Source organism: Lissotriton helveticus, chromosome 7 (assembly GCF_964261635.1).
Source record: "Lissotriton helveticus chromosome 7, aLisHel1.1, whole genome shotgun sequence".
NCBI classification, from domain to species: domain Eukaryota; kingdom Metazoa; phylum Chordata; class Amphibia; order Caudata; family Salamandridae; genus Lissotriton; species Lissotriton helveticus.
In genome coordinates this window covers 1,735,248,998-1,735,271,113 of record NC_136068.1, presented here as the reverse complement: position 1 = coordinate 1,735,271,113, position 22,116 = coordinate 1,735,248,998, and the positions used below count along the sequence as shown (strand labels likewise).

At 43.8% G+C, this 22,116-nt stretch overlaps 1 protein-coding gene across 1 annotated transcript in view; it reads right to left on the bottom strand.

The window, feature by feature from the left end:
* LOC144767660 (lens fiber membrane intrinsic protein-like) overlaps positions 1–21,915 on the bottom strand; it is a 222,620-nt gene extending 200,705 nt beyond the window's left edge. Inside the window, exon 1 of the mRNA XM_078651055.1 lies at positions 21,819–21,915. The gene's annotated coding sequence lies outside the window, so the exon portion shown is untranslated. The remainder of the gene's footprint in view (positions 1–21,818) is intronic.
* Between the last annotated feature and the right edge of the window lie 201 nt (positions 21,916–22,116).

Below are 22,116 nucleotides of genomic sequence, written 5' to 3'. Positions count from 1 at the left end.
GAACCTTGCTGCGTCTCCCCAGAAGCTGCTCTACAGCCAAGGCCATCCATTGGCTTCATTGGTTGCCGGTGGCTAAGCGAATAGAGTTTAAAGCTCTGTGCAAGGCCTTCAAAATTCTGTATTTTTCCTCCCCAGGTATTTTAGCCAACCTACTCGTGCCTTATGTACCTACACGCCAACTTCGCTCTATGGGGCAGCACCTGATGGTTGTTCCCCGTATGAGGAGGATGCATGCTGCTGGTGGGCGTTCTTTTCGCACCCTAGCAGTAAAACTCTGGAACTCCCTTCCTTTACAGATCTGCAACCTGAATAACTACCTGGCCTTCGGGAAGGCAATGAAACACATCTTTTCCATCTGTTGTAGGCCCTAGCTCGATCTGCGGTCCTTCTACTCTGCTGTCAGCGCCGGGACGCCTTTTTGCTGGGGCAGCTGCACACTATTCAAGATTATATAACATAACATAAGATGTAAACTGCGATTCTCCTATTAACATGACCAGAGAATCTGGATTTCATTAAAGACACGTAGGCTAACATTATGCATTAATCCTTTAATGCAACTCACAACAGCCGCTTACATCACAAAGGAATAATAAAGAACTAGATGACATCACGCCAACAATATAAGCCATGAGCAGGAGTAGAGCTGCCTCTTTTGAATGCGAACGAACGATGAGAAGTCAAAACAGGCTGCAACTTGGTACGAGGATGGTGAAGGGGTTGAAATCCATGGAAGGAAGTGAGGCAAAAACCGTAGAGACCCATTAATTCGAATTATCTGAAAACAAAATGAAAAACATCAAAAATTGAACCGTTGACAAACGGGGAGAATTCAGAAAGTTAGCAATAACATTCGAAGTAATCAAACTAGAATTTGAAAAATATAATACACGTCAAAACTTAAAAAGTTATTAATGTTTAATTGAACAAAATATCCTCCATCCAAGGGAGGGAAGGGGGGGATAATGTTAGCCTCCGTGTCTTTAATGAAATCCAGATTCTCTAGTCATGTTAATAGGAGAATCGCAATTTCATTACAAGACAAGGAGGCTACATTATGCATGTTGGTGGCCCCGAATAACAGCATCAGAAACATGTTCAATAGGTTTGCAGTAATGATGCGCAAAGGTAGAAGCATTAGACCAGTCTGCACACTTAAGGATAACATCCAACTTACCACCAGACCAAAAGGATTTGCTGGACATAGCACTTCTTAGAGAGTGAGCTTGAAATTTAGAAAGGTCAATATCAGCAAGGTTCATGGCCAACTTAACCCATCTAGCAATAGAGCGAATGAAATGGGTTTAAAAGGTTTGACATAGGAGACAAGAAGCTGATTTGAATCAGGTGGACGAAGGTCTTTCATTCTTGAGTCATATTCTTTCATGCAATCAACTACACAAAGTTTTTTGCAAAAATCAAAACGAGGATAGAAAATGAAATCAGACATAGTCTTAGTTCTTCTGTGGATTTCAAATTTAACACCAAACATGTCATAACATCTATAAGAGATATCTAAAGCTTTGACGTCGGAAACCCTGCGACAAGAAATGAGACATAAGAGAGAGGCAAGTTTAATTGAAAGACATTTTCTGTTAAGTAGGGAGTTATCAGGCCAGGAGCAAAAAAGGTCAAGCAATAGTTTAACATCCCAAACAGATTGATATTTAGGACTAGGGGGCCTTTTAATTCTGATACTTTTAAGGACTCTACAAATAATACCATTTTTACCTACCGTCTTACCATTGACAATAGAGTGTCCTGCGGAAATGGCAGACCTATAACAGTTATTAGATCTATAGGAAAGACCACTGTCGAAAAGTTCCACTAGGAAATTGACTATATTAACGATAGGATCCTCCACGGGATCCATGTCCCTTTCCAAGCACCAACTAGACCATTTTTCCAGATGTTATTATATCTGTAGTGTGTTCCAGGTGCCCAAGATTCTCCGAGGAGTGTAAGAGCAGATGACGAAAGTCCAGACAATTGGTTAGATTGCCTGACACTTTCCAGGCAAGAAGGTTCAGGTTCCCTGAAAGAATAAGGTGGTGATCTTATCCGTTTGCGTTTAGGAGGAGTCCTTGAGAAGCCGGAATTAGGAGGGGAACGTCACAAGAAAGTTCCAGAGCTGTGGGGAACCATGCTTGAGACGGCCAGAAAGGGGTTATCAGGACTAGAGAGCACTGTTCCTGTCTCACTTTCTGCAGAACCCTTTGGATCATAGCAAAGGGGGGAAAGGCGTAGGGGTTAAGAGGAGCCCAAGGTTGGAGGAAAGCGTTGGAAGCGAGAGCACTCGGGTCTGGCATCCAGCTGAAATACTGTGGAAGTTGGAAAGACAAACAGCTTGCAAAAAGGTCCACATCGAAAGGACCCCAATAGTGAGCCAGAGAATTGAAAATGGTCGGATTGAGTTTCCAGTCGCTGAAATCTACTAGGAATCTCGAGTTCCAATCCGCTGAGAAATTGGATTTCCCGGGGAGGTACTCTGCCCTCAGGGAGATCTTGTGTTCCAGACAGAACATCCAGAGTTTCTTGGCCAGATCTGATAGATTGGCAGATTTCGTACCGCCGAGACGGTTGATATACGAAACTGCGGAAACATTGTCCATCTTCAGGAGAACGGATCTGCCCTGAAGAGATTGTCTGAAGCTCATCAATGCATAGAGCCCGGCCGTCATTTATTTTTTTTTTTTAATATTTTTATTGAGTTTTCCCCCCCTCATTTTTCCAGTAAGTCCAATGCATTTTTACAGTACAGATATTTCATATTGATAGAAAAAATAAATAGATAGAAGAAGAAAATAAAAAGAGACATTTCACAAAATTCAAATACAATCAAAATTCATATTTTTACCCTCTACTTACTCCTATTCTTCCATTTCTCAATGGGTAGCCATATCCTACCCCCCAATGTCCTTGCCCTTCTACCTTTCCTGTCATAGATGGCCTTCTCCAAGTTATATGTGGAAAGGAGCCTTGCTATCCATGTCTGAAATGTGGGTGCCGTCTTATCAAGCCAGGCCCTTGCAATAATAATCCTCAAAACTGCCGTAACAATAAACAAAAATTCTGGGTGTTCGTTATTATCTCCTATATTCACCCCTAACATTATCAATTCATCCGACAATTTAGTCTTCATCCCCAGAGAGCCCTCCAGGAATTCTTCAATTGCCAGTTTTAATGTATAAAGTTGTGGGCATTGTGCAAACATATGTATAATATTGGCACTACTTGAATTACATCGTGGACAAGTTATTCCAGTGCTGCCCCCCCACTGGGCAATTCTAGCAGGGGTATGGTAGAGAGAGTAGATCGTCTTATAGTGCTGAGTTTGTAATGTAGCCGAGCACAAAACCGACCGACCTAGATCTAATGAGGTTTGTAATCCATCAGGGTGTGCCCCTACTTGTTCCACCCATTTCTTGGTATATTTCTCCCTATCATCCGTTTTTAATGCATAGAATTCTGCATAGAGTTGCCTAATCGTTGCCCGTGTACTACGCTCCAAATAGTCCATTATCCTACAATGAGACATCCCTACTGGTCCACCCTGTTTCTTATAAAAGTAACTCCTGACTTGTAGGTATTTAAAGAAATTACTTCCTGGAATCTTAAACTTAGTTTGGATAGCTTGAAATAGTAAAAACACCCCTTCTGCATCCAGCAAGTCCCCTAATTTTTTAATCCCCTTGCCATCCCACTCCTTCATAACTGTGTCCCTGAAGATCTCTGCGGGGAAAGCATTATTTGTATACAGCCTAAGATATCTGTTATACCTCCCAATTCCTAACTTTTTCCCAACGGCCTTCCAGATTTTATAAATTGCACTTAGTGTCTTGGACCTAGTATGTTTAAAATAGGCATAATCCACTGTGTTCACCAAGGCGTTCCCTGTCTCCTTACCCAGAACCGCCTCATAAACATTCACACAACCCAATCTCTCACCACCCTGGCTACTACCACCTAATAACCCTTGCGAGTATTGGAGAGCTACTGCCCAATAGTATAATCTGAAATCAGGTGCCCCCCAACCCCCCTTCTCCCTCGGTAGTGTCAAAAAACGATACGCCCTACGTGTCTTCCCCTGTGCCCATATAAACCTATTCAAAATTGCTTCTATTCTATTAAACCATGTGCAATCAAAGTATAAGGGAATCGCTCTGAGAATATATAGAAATTTTGGAAACGTAACCATTTTAATCATATTAATGCGCCCCATTAGCGTCAAATGTAAATTGTTAACTCTCTCTAAGTTTCTTTTAACCTTCCCTAAGAGTGGCTCCATATTAATCTCTACTACTCTATCCAATTCCGCTGACACCCTAATCCCCAAATACATTGCTTCTGAAACTACTATCGTATCCTGAAATATAGTAAACCTGTTCTGCACTATCTGAGTCTTTCCTCTATTTATAAGATACCGCGAGAACGCCCCGAAGTCCCTTGCCTCTTGCTCTATTTCGACCAGAGCCCCCCCCGGTGCTGATGTTGTAATTGCTACATCGTCCGCGTAGGCGAATAATTTATATTCCTGTTCGTGTATCCTGACTGGGGGGATCCTGTGATTGCGCGCGAGCCTTCTTAACAGCGGGTCCAGATATATAGCAAACAGTAAAGGTGAAGCTGGGCACCCCTGCCTGGTCCATCGCCGGATCTGTACTGCCTTCGTATATGATTTGTTGATTCTTATCCTAGCCGATGGGTGTTTATATAATGCCTGAACTGCCTTTATGTAGCCCTTACCTATCCCAGCCCATTCCAGGGCTTTCCACAGATAGGCCCAGGAGACCCTGTCACAGGCCTTCTCAGCGTTCAGAAAAATAGCCGCGACAGGGTCTCCTGCCACCTCGGCTGCATCCAGGACGGTGATCATCTGTCTTGTGTGTTGGGTAGTCCCTTTGCCTGGAATAAAGCCATGCTGTGCCGGGGACACCAGCCCCTCGATAACCCTACTCAGCCTTTTCGCTAATGTTTTAGAAAATATTTTTGCGTCTGCATTCAACAGCGTAATTGGCCTATATGAACCTGGCTCTGTTGGAGGCTTGTCCTTTTTTAGTATCACGATAATGTCCGCCCCGGCCCAGGACTGCGGAACAACCCTTCCCCCCTGCGCCATGCAGCATATTGCGCAGATGTCTGTTCCTAGCACATCCCAAAAGGTCCTATAAAATTCTACAGGAATTTGATTTTGGCCTGTTGCTTTGCCGGAGGGGAGACTAAATGTCGCTTCTCTTACCTCCTGTAATGTTAACTGGAGGTCCAGTTTTCCCCTCTCTTCCATACTTAACCCTCTATGCTGTATCTGTGACAGGTATTCTGTAATCCTTAGCTCATCATTACCTGCGTCCTGCTGATATAGTGTTTCGTAAAACCTCCTGAAAACTTCCTGCACCTCCTCCACCTTATTAACTATGGCCCCTGTACTATCCTTGATTTATTTTATTTCCCCTGCAGCTAATGTTTGCCTAGTCCTAATTGCCAACAAATGGCCCACTCTCTCATTAAATTCATAGCATTTTTCTTTTTTTGCTAGAAAATTCCCTGCTGCCTTTTGCGCCAGTGTTACCCCTGTCTCCGCCTCCTGTATCTCTAGATCCAGTAAAATCTGTTCAATAGGTTCTCGTCTACTTATTGCAGCCACTAGCCCCTCCTCTAAACTCACCAGGCTTCTGACCCTTTCTTCCATCCTCTCCCTTTCTTTCTTATTTCTTAACATAGTGTAGCTTAATGTCTCTCCCCTGACACCGGCTTTAAAAGCATCCCATACCATATCCACTGAGGCCGAATATCTATTCATGTCCCAATATTGTGTAATCCATTCCTGCATCCTTTTCACATACTCCTCCTCCTTCAGCAGCCCCCGTTCAAACGTCCATTCATTAAACGTCCTGTCCCTTTTTTTAGCCAATGTCAAGCTTAGAACCAGCGGATTATGATCCGACACTATCCTAGGGAGTCGTTCTATTGCAGCTCTACCCACCAATGAACTAGAAATGAAAAAGTAGTCCAGTCTAGTAACCGTTCTATGAGGAGCTGAATAGTAGGTGCTACCTGTGCCTATTGGGTTTTTCTCTGCCCACATATCCACCAAGGCGTTGTGTCGTGTTAGATTCTGTACTGCTTTGTATGTCCTTATCTTCCTACCACGGTATCTACCCCCATCCCTCTCGATTAAGCCATCCAAACCATTGATATTAAAATCTCCGCAACATACTACAGGCTCTGGCCACAGTGCTAATTCCCCATCCAAAAATTCAAGCGGTTCAGGTTCATCTTCAGTTGACTCATATATTGAGGTAATTGTAAATCTCCCAGCCAAGGTTTCCACATCCAACAAGACCCATCTCCCGTCTTGATCCTCTCTCTTTCTTCCTTTTAACTTTTGCAGCACCTTTCCTAGCTAATATCGCCACCCCCTTTTTTCTCTCTTCCTGTCCTGTATAGGCGAGCACCTCAAACCCCATTTGCTCCAGCATGTATTTATCTTTACTGGCCACATGCGTCTCCTGTAAGCAAGCTATATCAGACCTCCAGAATCGTAGTGCCGCAGCTAGTTTTTGCCTCTTCTCTGCGTTATTTAGCCCACAAATATTGAGCGTAATTATCCTAACTGCCATTTATTCATGCTTAACTTTACCAACTTTCCCATTACTCCTGTGAAATTAATCAATAGTTGCCTTTCTCCTTTGTATAAATTGTAAGTCTGTACTGTATGTCTCACTCCCCCTACACCAACACCATACCCATCACCTCCCTCCCCCTTTACCCCCCCTCCATCCCCCCACCCTCCGCTGACCCTCCCCCCCTATCACAGGCAAATAGGTCAGAACTGACCTATGCGTGACCACTGTGCGTTGCAGAGTCCCCCCTCTCCTTCCCTCAATACTGGGACCCGCAATAACTCAGGCTAGAAAAGCCCACCACAGCCCTCCCTATCCATCTTCTTCTTTTCCCCCTATTCTTACCCTTTTATCTATTCCTTATTCCTAGCTCTACCTTGTTCAGTTAATTCTGCCAAAAATTCTCCCGCCTTTATTTCAGAAAAAAACATTCTTATACGTCCTGCAGAGATAACTTTTAGCTTCGCCGGGAACATTAGGTAAGCCTCTGCCCCTTGTCTCTGGAATGCTGCAATTAGTTGTCTGAGTCTCCATCGCCTCTCCACTGTCACATGGCAAAAGTCAGGTCTGGCAAAGAATGTTACTCCTTCAAAAGATTTCTTGGAGTCTGGCCTGGCTTTCTCCATCAGCTCTTGTCTTGCTAGAAAGTTCCCAAAAAACACCAACATGGCCCTTGGGAGTGTATCTGTGCCCCCATCCTGTCTTTTCTTCCTAGTCAGTGGGAACCTATGGGCCCTCTGGACTTCCAGCTCCCATTGCCATGGCACATCTGGAAAGACCCCCTTTAGCAACTTGATGACGAACCCTCTTGGGTCTTGCCCTTCCACACCTTCCCGGCCGCCATTTCTAAGAAATGTATATGGTGGGAAGACTCCGAAGGGGTCCAAACACCACCGGTGTCCTGGTCGAGGAGACGAGCACCCCAACCATGAAGGCTGGCGTCTGACTCTAGAACGAAGTCTGGAGTTGAACCAAAGATAGCTCTTCCATTCCAGGCGTCCAAATTGTCCAGCCACCAAGAAAGTTCCAGTCTGGCTTCTTCTTCCAGAGAAACCTGGTCTCCGTAACAAAGTCCGGATCTGAGAGCTTTGGCTTTCACTCTCTGAAGAGCACGGTAGTTCAGGGGACCAGGGAAGATAGCTTGGATCGAGGAAGAAAGAAGACCAAGAAGTCTGGCCAACTCTCTGAGGGAGAGAGACTGATGTTTGAGGACAAATCTGATCTCGTTCTGAATTTTGGCAATCTTCTTTTGGGGAGTAAGAGGAGACACCTGGACGTGTCCACAGTGAAGCCAAGGAACTCCAGAGATTTGGAGGGTAAAAGGATGGATTTTTCCCTGTTTATAATGGACCCAAGGCTCTCTATGAGGTTCATGGAGGTTTGCAGATCTTCTAGAATCTGTGAGTGAGATTGGGACATTATTAGAATATCGTCTAAATAAATGATGAGATGAATACCCCTTGCTCTTAGGACGGAGACTATCATTCTCATGATCTTGGTGAAACACCAAGGGGCGGATGAAAGATCGAAAGGGAGGGCCTGAAATTGAAAAAGGCGATTGTCCCAAATAAATTGGAGAAAAGGTTGATGTTCTATTGCCATGGGTATGGTAAAATAGGCATCTTTTAAGTCCAGTTTGACCAGCCAATCTCCTTTGAGTAGAAGGTCCCTGAGCAGATGGATGCCTTCCATTTTGAAATGACGATAGACGAGGTACTTGTTTACCTCCCGAAGGTTTATTACTGGACGCCAACCCTTGTCCTTCTTTTCGACTAGGAAAAGGGTGCTTACAAAATTCTTTTGAGACCAAGGAACCTCTATTATTGCGCCCTTCTTCAACATAGAAGAAACCTCTTCTTTGACGATCTCTAGATGTTCTGAAGAAAGAACCAGAGGGTTGGGAGTGGTAGATTGGAAAGGAATCTCTGTGAAATATATTTTGAAACCCTGAACTGTTTCAAGAACCCATGGGTCTTGTGTCAAAGATTCCCAGACGTGAATGAAATGTTTGAGCCTGCCCCCGACCTTTGGAGGGGAAGAAGAAAGAGAAGCACTTACTTTGGGTGGTGTTGTTGGAAGCACCACAAGCGGGGAAGCCTCTTCCGCGTGAACCTCTTCCTCTCTGTGGGAAGTACTGCCTGGTGTTGGAGGGGTAGAAGGCTCTTCCGTGAGTGAAGGGCCGGAAATTCCCTCGGCCGGAAGAACGGCCCCTTCTACCGGCCTGACCAAAAACACGTTTCATATTCAGTCAGTCAGTCAGAATATCTTTATTCGACTTATTACAAGTCATACAAAGAAACAAAACGGTAAAACCCTGAGAAGGGATACATACATAAATAACCCTTCAATTACCTAAAAAACATCAATCTAGATACATATTATAAATACTATATACAAGAATAAATAAAAAATGCATTTTACAGTTCATATCAAAAGATAAAACATAACAACTTTAAAAACAAATTTTAAGGCGAGATTTGGCCCCCCATTTTTACCCTCGCAGCGGCCACTAAGAAGTTAGCAATACAGAAAGTTGTACGGGGATTTGTCAGGAGTTGTAAATAGAGCAACGCCGGACGCACCTGAGTAAAACCCACTTCTTTCAGAATGGGGAGCAAATATTTTTTCCTCTGCTCATGGTACAGGCTACAAAACATGATAAAATGCATTGTGTCCTGCACAGAAAAATGGTCACAACTGCATGGGGGGGCTAGGTCTGGCTTCTGCCAAGACGTGAAAGAACCTAAATAAAAATGTAACAGGTTGAACCTAAATTTAGTAAGTAAAAACCTGTGGTAAGGGACTGTAACAAAAGTGAGGTAAGGTGCAAGGGAGGATTCGCTCACCAAAAGATTGTGTGCCCTAACTGCTGGCTTCTGCAGTTCAGCTTCCTCACGGCGCACTTCCTTCATATCCCTGAATGACTTTTTTATAAGGTCTATGTCCAGAGCCCTAATTTTATCTGGGCTTAAAAAGAGTTCTGGACGGCCCAATTCAGTAAATGATTTAATTAGATAGGCCAGCCATGGGATGCTACTATATTTATCAAGTGATAAGACATCCTTCAATATTATGTGGTTCAAAGGAAGATCTTCATTCAACCACATTTTCAACCACAGGGTTAGGGGTGCTAAACTCAGTGAGTCTGACAGGTAGGATAAACCCACCTCTTTATGTATGGAATAAGTCGGAGTTGACTGGGGGATGGAGAGAAGAGATCTTATGAATCTATTTTCTGCCCTTTGAATGGGGTCAAGATTTACATACCCCCACAAAGGGGATCCATATAGTGCAATAGCCACAGGCTTGCACTTGTAGATTTTTAAAAGGGCTTCCATGGGCCTGGCTCCCAGCTTGCCAGCAAAGCCCAAGAGCGCTGAGGAAGATCTAATAACCGCCAGCCTCTTTGCTCTAATCTGTGGCCCCCACGTTCCATTCTGGTCAAACAGTACACCCAAATAGGGTCCCCTCTGCAGAAGAATGATTTATGTCTTTTTTTGGAACGCTCACGCCCCATAACCATCGTATGTGATTTGGAAACATTAACCTTAAGGTCCAGATTATCCATGAAGGAGCCAAAAGCGTCCAAGAGGCGCTGCAGACCTACACCAGTGCGGGCGATCAACACGGCGTCATCCGCGTACAGGAGTGCCGGAATATGGACATCTCCTGCACGTGGCACATCCGCGTCCTGGTCTCGCAGGTGTTCCCCCAGGCCATTAATATAGATGGTAAAAAGCGTGGGGGCTAAGATGCAGCCTTGCCGAACCCCTTTTAAAGATTTAAAAAGTGGGGTGCATCTGCCATTATTTGACACTCGGACGGCTGCAAAAAGCTCCTGATGCATGGTGGCCATAAACGTAACCAAAGCTTCATCAATACCCATCTCCAAAAGAATTGACCAAAGTTTTGCCCTATTAACGAGGTCAAAGGCCGAGGAGAGGTCCATAAATGCCAAAAACACAGAACCCTCCTTGGCCACCGTATACTTAGAGATGAGTAAATGCAGATTAATACATTGTTCGATGGTCCCTTTTCTCTCCCTAAAACCATATTGCAGGTCAGACAGCCCACCACAGCCCGCAACATTCTCCCTCTATCTAGATAAAAGGACTCTGCCCAGAATTTTTATAGTTGAGTCCAAGAGGGATATGGGCCTATAGAACACGGGGTCGTCCCGCTGACCTTTATTTTTAAAAATGGGGACGATGGTGGATCTGGCCCACGAGGCGGGAGCTGGATTACCATTAACTGCATTAAACACATTTGACATAACCTCAGCCCACAGTTTAGGAGAGTACATAAAAAAATCAGCAGGGACTCCATCGGGGCCTGGTGCCTTGTGTTTGGTGGTTGCCAAGAGAGCTTTCTCCACTTCTTGGGGATTAAAGATGATGGGATGAACATCCCCATTGGTTAATGGGCCCTTTTTAATACCCTCATCATCACCCCCATAAACATTTTTGAAGAAAGACAACCATTTTTCATCTGTGATCACGCAGTCCATGGGTGCATTGCTGTCATCGGAGAATAGGGGCTGTTTGATAATCTCCCAAAATTTCCTACTATCCTTAAGCACTGCCGCTGAAAGGAGATTGTCTCATGTTTCACGTTTAATGGTGTCTTTACGGTTCTTAATGGCTGCCCTATAGGTTTTCCTTAATCTCGAAATTACATCTTTATCCCTTGGGGCATTTTTTAGAGCTGCCAACAGTTCTCTATGGGCTTTCGAGCATACAGAATCGAACCATCGCTTATGTCCTTGTACTCCCTGGATTGGTTTTGCTAAAAGATCCTTGGATACCTGGTTACAGATTGCCTCATAGGCCGCTACTATGTGTTTACCTTGCGTGCCCGGATTTTTACAAAGCTCCACCTGGTCTTTGATTTTAGGGAAGCATTTTTCATAAAAATTTTCCGGAATCACTTTAGCCCACTTCACTCGTCGATCTTGATCAGTGGTCCTCAGGGGATGTGCCGGTTTTGCTGTAATTGGTGGCGCCCCCATCTGGGCACCCCAGGCCACTTCGAGTAAAACTGGGTTATGGTCACTATAGTGTATTGCAACTGTATGGTAAGCCATGGTCCGATTTAAGATCCCCGGTGAGACAAAAATGTAATCGATCACTGTGCCATTTTGGGCGCCGGTAAAAGTTGGCGATCTCAAGCCGCAATCAGGTTCGTATAAGTCATAGTTAGCCAACAAATCTTCAAGCTCCTTGCCCTCTGCAGAGTGTTCAAAATGAGGTCCCTGTAAGGCCGCATCATCAAACTCGTTTGTACCTCTTCCCTTACATGCTAAATTACATAAATGAATATTAAAATCGCCTAATAAAATAAACTCAAAAACTAACTCGATATTCTGTGCTGCTGTATTTAAAATATTATCCAAACTGGAAATGTTGCGACCGCTATAATCACTGTTCCCTGAATTGTAGAAATTTACATATAAAGTCCTGCTTGTTTTATTAATCACCCTTTCAACCATTAGGATGTTGTCAGAGTCAGTGCTGATCTGCCTGTAGCTTCCTGCTAAGTCTAACGCAAACAAAATCACCAATCCACCTTTTGCCCTGCTAGCCACTGCGGGTTTGGTAAAGCAGGTGTACCCACCCCACCAGAGATTGTTGGATGTATCCCATGTTTCTTGCAAGGCGATGATATGATGCTTAGTAACAAAGCTCAGCCAGGCATGATCCTGACGTTTTGCAGTTAGACCTGCTACATTCCAGCTAATAATCTTACAGGAATCAGTAGATAGCCTTAGTTCATTTACATCCTCTAAATCACCTTCGACTGCTAGTTGCGATAATGGGCCTTCGCTGGTATCAGCTTGACACAGGCTCTGTATGCCCTCTCCCAACATACTAGTATTTGCAAAAGCCACAGTCCGAGATGAAGGCAATTGCTGTACAGGATTAATTGACGCTTGAGACTCTGGTGCTACATTGGGGGCAAAATTATTCAAGTGCTCAACAGTATTTAAATCTCCACATTTTACTATTGGGTAGTTCAACACCTCCCTATCCAGATCAATTCCTGGTTCGAGTCAATCACAGGTATTCAAGTCAGATAAAGGGCCAAACCTGTTTCCTGTGGCAAAGCCCCACTCAAATGGAGTGGCCGCCTGACCCTGTCCATATAGAGCTGGGTTCCACATAGGTTGTGGGGTATTTGGGCGTGTGAGATACTGGTCGTTTCTCAACCAATATGTGGGCCTATTTCCCCGAGCACTATGTTCGTAGCCCATAAGGCCAGAACCCCAACCATTAAACCTTGGTTCATGTGCAAGGACAGGCCTGTTATTTAGCTCATTCTGATAGTTGAATCTTCCTTGCTCCCGCTGTGCTGTGGGCTGAAACCAGTCATTAAAATGTCGAGATCTGGTACCCCCTCCCCAGCTACTGGGATTAATGTTTCTTTTGTAACTGGGAATAATGGGTATGGTAGCAAGCTGAGTCTCATCATAAAAGAACTTAAGAGTGAGAGGAACTATAGAGCCACTACGACGTTGGGGTGGGAAAACATTGCTCAGGATTTCTGGAAGGACCTCGGCATTGGCAAAGTTTAGGATGACACAGTCCCCTTGGAACTTTTTTGGCTTACTGCCAATCCAAGAAACCCTCCTGGTCATAACAATATCCCCTGCCAGTTTATTGAGCCCTTGTTGAACCATATACATATTGTTAGAGAGCCAATGTAACGCTTTATCTTTTAGATCCTGATTGGACTCTTTTTTTCCTTGTGATAGAGCAGGGACATTTGCCAGCACCAGCACTACCGGTGAGGCTTCCACTATGAATTGGGCTGAAACGTCCTCTTGTTGCACAACCACTATAGGGCCAGTAGTGCTGTTTCCGGCGTCTCCAACATCTACAACAACATCCTGACCAGGAATAGGTACTGACGGTAACGCTGGCAGAAGCAGCGGCCCTTGTTGAATGGGCTGTAAATTATTTTCAATTGGGGTAACCTCCACGTCCGTGGGTGTTAGATTTGTGACGAGGGAGGATAGATTCTCTACCTCATCTACTAGTTTAATATGTACCCCACCCAATTTTTTGACCTCAGATGTTAATTTATCTAGTTTCCCGATCAGGGGTTTGATTATAGTCCTGATCTTAGTGTCTATCATTTCTTGAATCCTATTAAAAAGATCGTCATCGATAATGCGTTTAGACTCTATGTCAATATCGGACTCTACATATTTCCCCCCCCGCCTGGTGGGTGGTGTGGCGGGTTTTTTCCTTCCTAGTTGTTTTCCCCCCCTCTTTACTGGAAGTCTTCTACAGGCTCTAACAGCCCGTGTGGAAGGCTGCAGGGATTGTGGATCTTCATCCATAACAGCTAGCTGTTGGTTCACATCAATAAAAACACTATCTGATAGATCTATTAAGTCAGTTCTATCTATTGGAAAGTCAACGTCAGCAGCAGCAGCTACCTCAGTGCTATTATTTTGAGGATTAGGGTCTGCAAGATCTGGCTGCGGTTTTTCTGTGAGTGAATCCGATGTCGCTGTACTTAAAATACTTGTAGAGGGGCTATCTGTAGGCAAAATAGGTGATTGGCTTAGGCCAAGAGATTGCCTTCTCTTATTATTGATGTTACTGACCACTTGTACAAGATATGAATCAATGGTATTCACTGTCTCAGCTGGGGCAGGAACCAGCTTTTTCCCCATTATGAAAGTGGTAATTTTAAACGACCGTTCAAGGCTCAGTTCAGATGGATACAGTCGATGTTGGCAACGATGTGCTATGCAAGTCAATCAATAATCCAGTAATGGAATGGGAGGCCAATGCCTCTGTAGAGAATTATATCATATAAGACTAACTGGAGACAGTACCTTATAATCCGTGTGAGAGGTATCAGGGGGGTGGCCTAGCCTGGCCTTGTCGTGCCGATGAGGGCCGTAGAGGGCCCGCCCTTTGCCCGGGCTTCGTCCCGCTCGCGTCCCGCGACGCGGGTCTCCTCCTCCTTTATGGGGCACTCTGCGCTCTTCCGGCGCGTCCCGCGTCACTTTCACGCGCCGCCGCGAGGCCTGCCGGGAGCGGCGGCGCGGTTACCAATGCCCTGTGATGACTCTCGGCGGTGGCGGCTTGGGCGTCGTCTCAGGCGAGGCGGTGGCGGCTTGGGCGTCGTCTCAGGCGAGTGCTTTGTGTGGCCAGGAATGACTCTCGGCGGTGGCGGCAGGTAAGTGGCTCTCCCCCCGCTCTGCCGGTCTCCTCCTCCTTTATGGGGCACTCTGCGCTCTTCCGGCGCGTCCCGCGTCACTTTCACGCGCCGCCGCGAGGCCTGCCGGGAGTTGAAGTCCTCCCGGAGCGGCGGCGCGGTTACCAATGCCCTGTGATGACTCTCGACGGTGGCGGCTTGGGCGTCGTCTCAGGCGAGTGCTTTGTGTGGCCAGGAATGACTCTCGGCGGTGGCGGCAGGTAAGTGGCTCTCCCCCACGATTCATATTGTTTTGGGCTTTGTCCAAAGCTGTAAAAGTTGCGAAGTATTTGCATAGAGTTTTATTCATATCCTCTCCGAAGAGGAGGCCGTTTGGTTTACATGATGGCTCTTTTTCTGCAAGATCCCCGAGTTTCGGGTTGATTCTAATAAGCACGGATTTCCTCCTTTCAATATTGAGAGAGGAATTAGCATTCCCAAGGAGTACTATGGCTCTCTGGCTCCAACCCTTTATTAGGTTTATATCCAAGGGTGTGTTAGAAATATGCGATTCCTCAGCAAGGTCGAGGATCCTAGTAAGGGGGCCTAGTAGGTCAAGAAGACGATCTTGACAGGCTTTAAGAGCCCTTTCCAGGCCTTTTCTGGGATCTTTGCCTAACTTAACCAAGAACTTAATCAGGTCGGGGTCTAAGTTAGGTGTCTGACAGACTTTACCCTCTATGAATGGACGAGGACACTCGGACCTCATGGTGTTATGCGATTCTCTTTCTAGAGAGTTCCTCAGCCACTTGGTCACAAATTTAGCTACGTGATCGTGTGGATACCACTTTTTACTGTAAGGGTGGGAGATTTTTTTGGGGAGAACATTTCCCCACCAAGAGGGTCGAGGATCGCGTCCTTCGACGAGGGGGAGGAATCCGCCTCTGAGAAAGTGTTAAGGTCCCACTCATCAGTGTCTTGCTCATTAAGATCCAGGATGAATTCGTCATCGGGATCGTCGAAGAACTCGTCTTCATCACGAGCACTGACAATAGTTGCGCCGCTGAGGGCGCTCGCCAAATTCGTGCCGCTAGGGGCACCCAAACCATGCGTGCCGCGAGGGGCAACCTTACCTTTTGGGGCGCTTTGGCCTCCCATGCCTTTTGAGGTGCTTGGACCTCCTATCTCATTAGAGGTAGCGCGACCTCCATCAGTGCTCAGGCAATGTTTCGTTTTTTTATTAGCCTTAGAGTGTTCAACTTCCGGATCGGAAGTGTTGTCATCAAGTAAAAGGGACCTTTTATTAGACATGACCTCACGCAATGTGTCTAACATGCAGGACCTCCTTTCCCTTTGAAGGAAAGACTTAAAAGCGTCGCTGTTATGATTGGACGAGCTTGCCACAGCGTCGTCTGATTCTAAATGAATTAAATTAAATAATTATTACAATAAGAAGGGTTAATGATAATAATAAGTTTATGTATAAGTAGAGTAAAGTTACAAATCTCCCTTTTTTTCTTTTTTTTTTATGAAGTATTAAGTAAAAGTAAGGATTAGAAAATGTTTATAAATTAGAGGTAAAGGCTTGTTTATAAATTAGAGGAAAAAGGGGGTGGCCTTTAAAGCTGAAAACGAGCAAAGGAACAGCTGATCGACGTTTTAAGCACTCGGTAAAAGCCTCGGAAGGCAACCGATGCGCTCGAGCTAACTGAAGCATCAGCATGGAGGAATGGACCTTAAGAGGCATGTCGCGTAGCGTCGCGGTTGCCTAGGTCCATTCCTCACCCCAAGACGACGAGGCGGCTCCGAGGAGACCACGGAGCCGCAACAATGAGGAATATTGATGGACAAGGTTGCGTTGACGGGCCTCGGGAGTCTGAAGTTCCCGAGGTACAAAATGTCGAGGTAAAGACTAGGGGACAGACTCTTATCCCGCGGAAAGGAGCGACAGTTACAGATGGTGTTTAATATCGGCAAAGACTCCCAACAGTTAGGGAAGGGGAACAGAGGGGCACAGGAAATCGACAACCATAGATTGGAAGTCGAGGGGGGGGGATCGCAGCGAGTCATAGAGACCGAGGAAGGGGGTGGAAAGCGAGTCACAGGACGAGTTCAGGCCAAAAGGTGTCATACCTTATCTTGCTTTATCAATAAAAGTAAGCACATTGTTAAAACATATAGGCAGAAGATTCAACCAAATTAACAAGTAATTAGCAGTAAGGTTTAAAGAGTAGTACTTATCTGTTGGGAGCCGCATTCAAAAGAGGCAGCTCTACTCCTGCTCATGGCTTATATTGTTGGCGTGATGTCATCTAGTTCTTTATTATTCCTTTGTGATGTAAGCGGCTGTTGTGAGTTGCATTAAAGGATTAATGCATAATGTAGCCTCCTTGTCTTGTAATGAAATCAGCAGTAAAAGATGCCACAGAAACAGCGGAAACCATCCTACTGCATAAAGCTGACATCTGGTTTCTGAACAAAACCTGGCTAAACGACACAACGGCTTGACTTCTCGTTGGAGAGAGCCACTATGAACACATCACTTCCACTCTCAAGAAACTCAACTGGCTAACAATCAAAGTGAGAAGCATATTCAAAACTGCCTGTGAAACCCACAAAGCGTTTTACGCTGAATACCCAGTCTACCAACATATTATCAAAAGTTGGACTAAAGAGTCCTCTGAAAAGCACAAACACTCTACTTCTGATTTCTGATTGAATTTTAAAAAGAAAAATCACCAACTCGTTCCTTTTCAGAGAATGAGCCTAGAACTTGGAATGCCCTGCCACAGCATCTGCTTGACAATCATTCATTCCCACACTTCAGAAAAAAAACTTAAGCTACTTTTTCTGCTCCAAATACCTGAACCCACCCTGATAATATAATAGACTTCACTGACAATCTTTATCCTCCAACCAACAACGCTACCTATGAATAAAGTGCATACCTCCAACTTTTATAATACACTACCAACGCTACCTCTGATTTATATAAACTATCTACTACATCTTACATATTATTTACATGTATGCACATTGTTTTTTACTAGATAACTTGTTTATTGTCTGTCAATGTTGCTATGCATATTCTGCAAAACTCTCTGATACCTTCGGGTCAAGTTCACGCAATATTAAACTCAAACTTAAATAAATATAATAAATGAAAGGAAAAATTGTTGTGTGGAGTGCTCATACACAAAGAAAACAGAGACATCTGGCACAAACCTGTAGCGCTTCGGCTCTCCGTCCCCCCCCACACACACACAAAACAGTGCTTTCTACACTGCATTTTCTGTGACAACAGAGTCTTCATGCCAGTTGAATGACCACATATCCATATAATTGAAAACATAGCCACTTCATTGTCATTGTGAATGGATCTGAAGTATAGTTCTGTGAACATTGTGTCAATTTGACAGGTCCATATTTGTAAAATAGGCTCCTGGCATTGTGAAGTTACTATACAGTATGATTGTTCCATTCACTTTAATGAATTGTTCTGATTCTTGTACAGTGTAATTTACACAACAGTTGACACGTGTTTCGTCGTCCTAGATGACTTTTTCAAGCCTCTGATTGTTAATCAGTGAATAAGTAGTACATCCAAAACGAGTAGATAATTTGGATCCTGATCTTTGGAGCTCCGAGGACCAACAGTAGAGGTAATCTGCAGAAATAACACTTCTCATGTGAACTATTACAATTGATTTTTAAAAACCCATATGCAGTAAAGAGTTGTATGCAAAGTGTGGACTGAACCAACGAAGGGACGTCAGTAAAAAAGAAGTCCACCCATTTCACCAAAAGCCTTGATAAGCCCAGGTCAGCTGCAGTATCAACATTTGCGTGTCAGAATCCACATTTTCTACCTGTTTTAGATGTACAACTTATTAACTGATCAGAGCTGTGAAAAAGTCATCTAGTATGATGAAATACGTGTCGGCTCTTGTGTAAATTACACTGTACAAGAAACAGAACAATTAATTAAAGTGAATAGAACCATCAGTCTAGTGTAGTCACTTCACAATGCCTGGAGGTTATTTTACAATTATTGACCTGTCAAATTGACAGACTGTTTACTTTGCTATTTTATGGTGCTCTGGACATTCGAAATATGTATATTCTTAGTATATTGGGGATTTGTTTCCCATATACTTGACACTATTGGAGTGACATAGTGTTATCTGTTCCATTAAGTACACTTTACTGTTTATATGTTTTAAACTATGCTCTGGACACTATGTATAAGCCAGCATTGCTTATAGGCCATTGTCACCTTCACATTTTTTCGATTCTGTGCACATTGGGCAAACTGCGTGTTAGTTTTACAACTTGTGTTTTGGGGCTCTGTGATCGCTTCATTGAGAAGCCCGGTTTTGCTAAATGTTGTGTATCAAGTCAATTTTGGCACAGCAGATGTTGGTATTTGGATAGATGTCAGTAGTGAAAACCTGAGCACCTATTTGGAGTGCTAAGAGCGCAAAATCAGAGAATAAAGAGACATCTGGCACAAAACTGTGGCAACTTCAAATCTCTAATCCCTACCCTCTAAGGGGGATAGAGTCAACAGGTGATAGAGGAGGGAATGAGTGAAAACATGAGCACTCAAAAAGAGAAAAGTATCTTCTAAAACAGGAGCAGTGAATGGACACACGTGCTTGGCCCGTGCCCTGGGGGAGGGCTAAACACAAGAAGAGGCATGACACATGCCATAGACAAAAGGGAGCAAAGAATATGAGAGAGATTATGGAGCACAGAAATGATAAGCCTATGGGTGGGCTGAAGCCGACTGAATTGTAAACAACATGTCTCTTCAAGACAGCACATGCGCTATCTAGATTTCTCCTCGAAACAGTGCAGGTGCTGTCTAGCTGAGACCTAATAAAAACTATGACAAGACCAGCGTTGACCGTGTCATAGTGCAGAAAAAGCACTTGAATCCCAGCACAAGCAACAGATAGCCATCAGAAGGGCACTAATAAAAGCAAAATAATCTGATGCAATGTCTTTAAATAAATAGCGGTATGTTTTCCGGGAGGCATTACCTGCACCCAAGTTTAAAGCTCATGACAGTGAAAAGTGTTGGAGAGATTGTAAAGGAATTAATATATTGTAATTATAATTCTATTTACATATACATGAGTAGAGTGAGGCACTCTACTCCAGAACCTATAAAGGATTAGTGGTGAATTTGTATAGTGAAATATGAAAGTAATTTTAATGGTGGAAATGTTAGTCAGTCATTTTGATTGAGAAGGATAGTGGAGGGATAGTAGATGGAAAAAGGTTTTGCATTTATATAACGCTTGCTACCCCCAATAAGGTGTTGAAGCGCTTTTTCGGCGAGCAGCACGCTACTCCAAAACCCATAAAGGATAGTGGTGAATTAGTATAGTGAAAAATGAAAGTATTTAGTGTGATAGATATGTTAGTAAGGTATTTGGCATGAGAAGGTAGAGGGAAGAGTCTAGAATTGTTTTTTTTTAGTTTATAGCTGTACGACGGGGTTTTGGGTGAGGAAAGGGGAGTTGGAGGGGAGTTAGCATAGGGAAATATGAAATTAATTTGAGTGGTGGGTATGGTATTCTGTTTTTTGGATTGAAAAGAAATAGTGGAGGGATAGAAGAGGGCAGCAGGGATAGGGGAGGGAAGGCTGTAGAATATTTGTATTAGTTCATAGCAGTAGGAGGGGGTTAGGATGAGTAAAAGGGAAGTGGAGGGGGAAGGGTCAGAGGTAGGGGTTTAGAAAGGCTTGTTTGTAAAAGATGTATGAGATGATGCAAGGAGGGGTACCGGAGGGAAGAGTCTAGAAAGGGTTATTTTGGGGATCATAGTAGTAGTATGGGGTTTGGGATGAATGAGACAGTGGTAGAGGATATTTTGATAGAGGTATAGGGTGGGTAATAGGATAGTGCCCTTGAAAGAGTAGTGGAATAAGGTTTGAGATGGGAAAGAAAGTTGAGGTAGAGGATATATTGACAGCGGTATAGGGTGCTAAATAGGGTTTTGCATTGGATATGATAAATAAGAAGAAAAGTAATAAACATATAAATACATAAGTACATGGAATATGCATAAGGAAGGTACTATATGTAGATTAAAGATGCATTCAATAAACTGCGGCTTTCAAGTGCTGTACTTTAAATACATTTTTATTTTATTTTTTATTTTTTGCAATTCAATAGTGAAGCAATTGTAGATAAATAGTTATGATAAAAGATTTACTTATTTATGCAGTCACTTATATACACGTTAAAAACAAAGAATGCAACTATCAGTAATATGCACATTTGTTAAGGAGAACTAACGAATATCTATATTTTTTAAAACATAATTATTATACACGGTTATACAAAGCAATACACATATATAGGCACATATCTATAGTATAAATAAATGCTTATATACAGAGGGATATACTGTATATTTTTGTTTGCGTATGTGCTTATGTGGTGACAATACGGTGGTTACCCATGGTTCTTGTGTTGGGGGTGAAGAGTTCCATAATTTGGCTGCTTGAACAGAAAAGGGTGTGCCACCCATTTTTTTTCTTGTAATTCGAATTTTGAGGTGAGGTGCCACTCTAGAGCAGAGGTTCCTTTGTTTAATGTGTTTGCTGATTTTATTCCTGAATCCGTAGTCCATATTGGAAATGTGGCCGTATTATCGATATACCTTTGCTTACATTTTGTAGCAAATAAGGACACACATACTCAGCCACATACCACAGGTGGGGTCTTCAACTTTGTGGAGCTAATGGCCCCCTGCGGCTAATGCAAAGACGTCAGAAAGGCTGTTCCAGCTGCCGGGTGCAGATACCCTTCACCAAAGAGCATGACCTCGGGCTGAGGTGAACAACGAAAACAGACTCCAACCAGAAATCCGGAGCAGTTCAATGGTTTATCTTTGAAGGTGCTGGCAATAAACTACTCGGCAAAAATATGTCCCTGGCTGAAAGCAAGCTTTTAAATACCTGGCTCTTTCGATGCTCTTTAGTATGTTGGTGAGTAATTGCACCATCACACAAACATTTAATATACTGACCTTATCTGGCTGTCAAAAGTGATTTTCTCCAGGTCACGAGAAGCTGGTTCCTCCGTGTATTTCTTCTTTTCAGAAGTTGTGCTTGCATGGAGGCTGGATGGAAAACAGCGCGGTTTGTTTAAAAAAACAAACAAAAAAAAAAACGCGAGGGAGAGGACACAGGATTGGATCTGTTCTACGTCTGCTTTATGCGTGACAAGTGGGCATGAACAAATAAAACTGGCACGCGCCTGCTGCACGCGAATGATACGCTCAAGTGACTGGTTATGCGGAAGCCATCCTTTGATAGAGAATAATG